At 38.1% G+C, this 6,849-nt stretch overlaps 1 non-coding gene across 1 annotated transcript; it reads right to left on the bottom strand.

Annotated features, from left to right (window-relative positions):
• Positions 1 to 1,653: 1,653 nt before the first annotated feature.
• On the bottom strand, positions 1,654 to 1,761 carry LOC112804134 (small nucleolar RNA R71). The gene has a single exon (XR_003202754.1). It is a non-coding gene; the product is annotated as a small nucleolar RNA R71 (small nucleolar RNA).
• Positions 1,762 to 6,849: the final 5,088 nt, after the last annotated feature.

Here is a 6,849-nt window from a genome sequence, read left to right as displayed (position 1 = left end):
CTTGGATTCCTGGTCCACGACGCATGGTTGCCTCGCCTGACAACCGAGCCTTCCATTCCGTGAGATCAGAGTCTTTGTGGTATAAGCTAGAATTATTGGTGGCCATTCCTAAGAACCGAAAAGTCTAAACCTTGTCTGTGGTATTCTGAGTAGGATCTGAGATGGGATGACTGTGATGAGCTTCAAACTTGCGATTGTAGAGCGTAGTGATAGACGCAAAAGGATAGTAAATCCTATTCCTACGTGATCGAGAACCAACAGCTGATTAGCCATGCGGAAAACCGTAGAGGACCTTTTTCACTGAGAGGACGGGAGGTAGCCATTGACGCCAGTGAAACCCAACATATAGCTTGCCATGGAAAGGAGTATGAAGGATTGGATGAAGGTAGTAGGAAAGCAGAGATTCAAGAGGGATGAAGCATCTCCATACACTTGTCTGAAATTCCCACCAATGATTTACATAAGTATCTCTATCTTTATTTTTTGTTTATTTATCTTTTAATTATGAAAACTCCATGGGTTCCGCCTGACTGAGATTTACAAGGTGACCATAGAAACAATCTCCATGGGATTGACCCTTACTCACGTAAGGTATTACTTGGATGACCCAGTGCACTTGCTGGTTAGTTGTGCGGAGTTATGACAAAGTGTGATTCACGTTTGAGAGCACCAAGTCTATTGGTGCCATTGTTGATGATCACAATTTCGTGCACCAAGTTTTTGGTGCTGTTGCTGAGGATTGTTCAAGTTTGGACAACTGAGGTTCATCTTGTTGCTCAGATTAGGTAATTTTCCTTTATTTTGTTTTCAAAATGTTTTCAAAAATCTTTCAAAAATTTTTCTTCTTTTTCGTTTTTCTAAAGATAATTTTTGAAAAAACCAAAAAAATTTCATAAAATCTTAAAAACCCAAAAATATTTCATGATTCTTGTATGAATCTAGTGCCAAATGTTAAGTTTGGTGTTAATTACATGATTTTAATTATCTTGCAATTTTCAAAACACATGCATTGTGTTCTTGATGATCTTCAAGTAGTTCTTGATGAATTGCTTTGTTTGATCTTCATGATTTATTGATTTGCACTGCATGATGTTTTACATATGCATTCGTGCATTCATATGGCCCAAACATGAGAAAGTTCTAAGTTTAGTGTCCTCCATGTTTTCTTTCATTAAGAAAACTGAGTTCTTGATGTTCATCTTGATCTTCGAGATTGTTCTTGGTGTTCATCTTGACATTCATAATGTTCTTGCATATATCTTGTGTTTTAATCCAAGAATTATATGTTTTGACTCATTTTGTTGTTTTTCAAAATTGAAAATATATCTTCTTGAATAAAGGATATAGCAAAATGAAGATCCAAGAACATAAAGCAGAGGAATTACAGAGAAAAAGTTGGGCGTTCAAAACTGCAAGTTTTATGGACTTCCATCAGAAGATCCTTATCAGTTCATAACTGAGTTCTTGCAAATCTGTGATACTGTTAAGACCAATGGAGTTGATCCTGAAGTCTACAAGCTTATGCTTTTCCCTTTTGCTGTAAAAGACAGAACTAGAACATGGTTGGACTCACAACCTAGAGATAGCCTGGACTCTTGGGATAAGCTGGTCACGGCTTTCTTAGCCAAGTCCTTTTCTCCTCATAAGCTGAGCAAGCTTAGAGTGGATGTTCAGACCTTCAGACAAAAAGATGGTGAATTCCTCTATGAAGCTTGGGAAAGATACAAGCAACTGACCAAAAAGTGTCCTTCTGACATGCTTTCAGAATGGACCACATTAGATATATTCTATGATGGTCTGTCTGAATTTTCCAATATGTCACTGGACCACTCTGCAGGTGGATCCATTCACCTAAAGAAAACGATTGCAGAAGCTCAGGAACTTATTGAAATGGTTACAAATAACCAGTTCATGTATATCTCTGAGAGGAATCCCGTGAGTAATGGGATGCCTCAAAAGAGATGTGTTCTTGAAATCGATGCTCTGAATGCCATACTGGCTCAGAACAAAATATTGACCCAACAAGTCAATATGATCTCTCAGAGTCTGAATGGATTGCAAAACGCATCCAACAGTATTAAAGAAGCATCTTCTGAAGAAGAAGCTTATGATCCTGAGAACCCTGCAATGGCAGAGGTGAATTACATGGGTGAAGCCTTTGGCAACACCTATAATCCTTCATGGAAAAATCATCCAATTTTTTTATGGAAGGATCAACAGAAGCAAGGCTTCAATAATAACAATGGTGGAAGAAACAGGTTTAGCAATAGCAAACCTTTCCCGTCATCATCTTAGCAATAGACAGAGCATTCTGAGTAGAATCCTTATAGCTTAGCAAACATAGTCTCTGATCTATCTAAGGCCACTCTTAGTTTCATGACTGAAACAAGATCCTCCATTAGAAATTTGGAGGCACAAGTAGGCCAGCTAAGTAAAAGGGTTACTGAAACTCCGCCTAGCACTCTCCCAAGTAATACAGAAGAGAATCCCAAAGGAGAGTGCAAGGCCATTGATGTAATCAAAATGGCCGAAACCTTGAAGGAGGAGGAGGACGAAAACTCCAATGAGGAAGACCTCAAGGAACGTCCACCATTCAGTAAGGAGTACCCTAATGAGGAACCAAAGGAATCTGAGGCTCATACAGAGACCATAGAGATTCCATTAGACTTCTTTTTACCATTCATGAGCTCTGATGATTATTCATCTTCTGAAGAGGATGAAGACATCATTGAAGGGCAAGTTGCCCAATATTTAGGAGCAATCATGAAGCTGAATGCCAAATTATTTGGTAATGAGACTTGGGAAGGTGAACCTCCCTTGCTCACCAGTGAAGTGAATACATTGGTTCAGCAAAATTTACCTCAAAAGAAATAGGATCCTGGTAAATTCTTAATATCCTGTACCACAAGCACCATGACCTTTGAAAAAGCTCTGTGTGACCTAGGGTCAGGGATAAACATGATGCCACTCTCTATAATGGAAAAACTGGGAATCTATGAGGTACAGGCTGCCAAATTCTCATTGGAAATGCCAGATAAACTATGAAAAAGGCTTATGGACTAGTAGAGGACGGGCTAGTAAAGATTGAATGCCTTTACTTCCCTGCTGATTTCATAATCCTAGACACTAGGAGGGATGAGGATGAATCCATCATCCTTGGAAGACCCTTCCTAGCCACAGCAAGAGCTGTGATTGATGTTGACAGAGGAAAGTTGATCCTTCATGTGAATGAAGAATGCCTTGTAGTAAAGACTCAAGGTTCTCCATCTGTAACCATGGAGGGTAAGCATAAAGAGCTTCTCCTAATACAGAGTCAAACAGAGCTCCCACATTCAAACTCTAAGTTTGGTGTTGGGAGGCCACAGCCAAACTCTGAGTTTGGTGTTGAGAGATCTCAACCATACTCTGAACATCTATGGAACTCCATGAGAGCTCATTATCAAGCTATTGACATTAAAGAAGCGCTTATTGGGAGGCAACCCAATTTTAGTTTAATTTTATCTATATTATTTTGTTTTCTTTTAGGTTGATGATCATGTGAAGTTATAAAGACAATTACAAGAATAAAGAAAAAATTTCAAAACAGCATTGAAAACAGCACACCCTGGAGAAAGAACTTACTGGCGTTTAAACGCCAGTAAGGGTAGTAAAATGGGCATTTAAACGCCCAATCTGGCACCTTTCTGGGCATTTAAATGCCAGAATAGGGCACCAGACTGGTGTTTAAACGCCAGAACAGGGCAACAAAATGGCATTTAGACGCCAGAACAAGAAGGAAAGCTGGCGTTTAAACGCCAAAATAGGACAGCAGTCTGGCGTTTAAACGCCAGAATTGCACTCTAAGGCGTGTTGAACGTCCAATTGGAGCAGGGATGAAGAATTCCTTGACCCTTCAGAATCTGTGGACCCCATAAGATCCCCACCAACCTCAACTCACTCTCTCTCCTCTTCACACCTTTCTACAACACTCTTCCCCAAATACCCTTCACCAAACACCTCCATATCTCTCCCTATAAATACCCCATTCACCCCCTCATTTTCACACATCACAAACACCTTCTTCCCATCTTGGCCGAACCGTATACACCCTCCATCTCCTCCATTTTCTTCTTCTTCTACATCTTTTCTTCTTCTTTTGCTCGAGGACAAGCAAATATTTTAAGTTTGGTGTGGTAAAATCATTGTTTTTTTCTTTTTCCATAACCATTTATGGCACCTAAGGCTGGAGAAACCTCTAGAAAGAGGAAAGGGAAGGCAACTGCCTCCACTTCTGAGTCATGGGAAATGGAGAGATTCATCTCAAAAGTCCATCAAGACCACTTCTATGAAGTTGTGGCCAAGCAAGCCCATCACTAAAAAGAGGATGGAGCAAACAAGAGAGCCTATCCATGGCACTCAACAAGAGCCTGAGGAAGTCCCTCATCAAGAAATTCCTGAGATGCCTCAAGGGATGCAATTTCTTCCACACAACTATTGGGAGCAACTCAACACTTCTTTGGAAAGCTTTAGTTACAACATGGACCAATTAAGGGTGGACACCAAGAGCACTCCATCATTCTCCATGAGAATAAAGAAGATCAAAGAGCTTTGAGGGAGGAGCAACAAAGACAAGGAAGAGACATAGAGGAGCTCAAGAGCACCATTGGTTCTTCAAGAGGAGGAAGACGCCACCCTCACTAAGGTGGACTTATTCCTTACTCTCCTTATCTATTTATTTTTTTGTTTTTTATCTTTATGCTGTATGTTCTATCTATGCTTGTGTCTTCACTACATGATCATTAGTGTCTAGTGTTTATGTCTTAAAGCTATGAATAACTCCATGAATCCTTCACCTCTCATAAGTGTGGGGAGGTCACACGACCACTCGGCATTTTTGGGTAACAAGTTTCTAATCCCAACACTTTTGCATTTCATTTTAGGATTTTTAGTTGCATTTTCTTGTTTTGCATATGTATATATTAAGCTTAGTCAAAATCATGATATTTTCCAAGAATTTTATCTATAGGGCACCCCATTTGATTGAAAAAAAAAATTTAGAACTTGCTTGAATTATACAATTGTGGATCATTTTTTTTTAGCTAAGAACACAAGCATGTGAGATTTGAGCCTAATTGTGTGGTTACATCATATAGCCACTTATTTTCATTCTTGTGTGCAATATTCTCTTTCTATGATTGTAATCCTTGATTTGTTTGATTCTATATGTCCATTATTTTGTGTATACATGCACTTATATGATTGATGCCATCGTTTCAATTAGCTCACTTACCCAAATAACCTACCTTTTATCTTCCATTGTTAACCAATCTTGAGCCTATGCTTAACCCATTTGTTCTTAATTTTAGCACATTACAAACCTAAAGCGAAAAACAATAAATGTCCTTATTTGGATCTTTGATTAGCTTAGGCTAGTGAGAGTGCTTATCATTCAAGTTTGGGAGAGTTGGAAACATTGGTTGGGATGAAAGTGTATTTTTGCATTTTTGTCAATATTTTGGGAAATTGGGTACTTACTCATGTATTGAATGTAAAACCACATGCATTGATACTTTTGTATATACTTTATTGCAAAAAAAAAAATAAATAATATAAAATAAAGAAAATATATATATATTTATATAATAAAAATAAAAATAAAAAAATATAGAAAACAAAAAAAAAGAAAAGCAATAAGAAGGTGACAAAATGTCCCAAGTAAAGCTCAATAAGAATCAATGCATTTGTGTGATGATCAAAAAGAAAATGCATGAGTGTGTGTGAAAAGTGAAGAATGGATAGTTAGGTTAGCTTTGAATTGTATAGGTTGTCATAGGTTAGGTGGGAAGTTTAGGTTTGTCAAAGATTCAAATTTCAAGCTCACTTGACCATATGCATCCTACCTTGACCAGAGTCCCATTACAACCTATCGGAAAGCCCTCATGATATTTGTATGCATGCATAAAGTAATTGTTGATTGTTAGATAAAAAACAAATCTTGGAAAGCATGATTAGGGAAAAATTGAATGAATCAACCCTATACACTTGAGTGCCTAGAGCGGATACACATCCGGTGAGGGTTTGATCGCTCAATTACATACCTCCACCCATGATCATCTTTTCTTCCAAGTTTGTAAAATCTTTCAATGATTCAATTCAATTGTGGGTTGATTTGATTGCTATTGCCTTAGCCCTTGTGTTTGTATATATATTCTTGGAAATTGACTTGTTTTGACCAAGTGGATGCATTCATGTAGATAGATTGCATATAGATAGGTTGCATTTAGTTAGTTTGCATTGAATAAATGTTAATACCCTTTGCTTCTTTCTTGATTTTAGCATGAGGACATGCTTAGTTTAAGTGTGGGGAGATTTGATAAACCCCGATTTTGTGGTTTATCTTGTGCTTAATTTGGGGGATTTTATCACCTTTTCCCACATTTATTCAATGAAATAGCATAGTTTTGCAATTCTCCCTTGATTTGTGCTTAAGTGTAAAAACATGCTTTTTAGGCCCTAAAATTGGTGATTTTAATTCACTTTAATTTCATTCGATGCCTTGATGTGTTTGTTGAGTGATTTCAGGTTCATAAGACAAGTATTGGATGGAAGGAATGAAGAAAAAGCATGCAAAGTGGGAGAACTCATGAAGAAATGAAGGAACCGTAAAGCTGTCAAGCCTGACCTCTTCGCACTCAGTCGACCATAACTAGAGCTACAGAGATCCAAATGAGACGGTTCTAGTTGTGTTAGAAAGCTAACATCTGGGGCTTCAAAATGATATAAAATTTGCTATATTTGCTTTGCGTCTAGGGACGCACACATGCACTGTATGCGTGCGTGCCGATTGGTGCACGTGATTTACTAAATGCA

The sequence above is a fragment of the Arachis hypogaea genome, chromosome 5 (assembly GCF_003086295.3).
Source record: "Arachis hypogaea cultivar Tifrunner chromosome 5, arahy.Tifrunner.gnm2.J5K5, whole genome shotgun sequence".
Lineage (NCBI taxonomy): Eukaryota > Viridiplantae > Streptophyta > Magnoliopsida > Fabales > Fabaceae > Arachis > Arachis hypogaea.
Note: the sequence above shows the minus strand (reverse complement) of the source record. Positions and strands in the feature narration are given on the sequence as shown.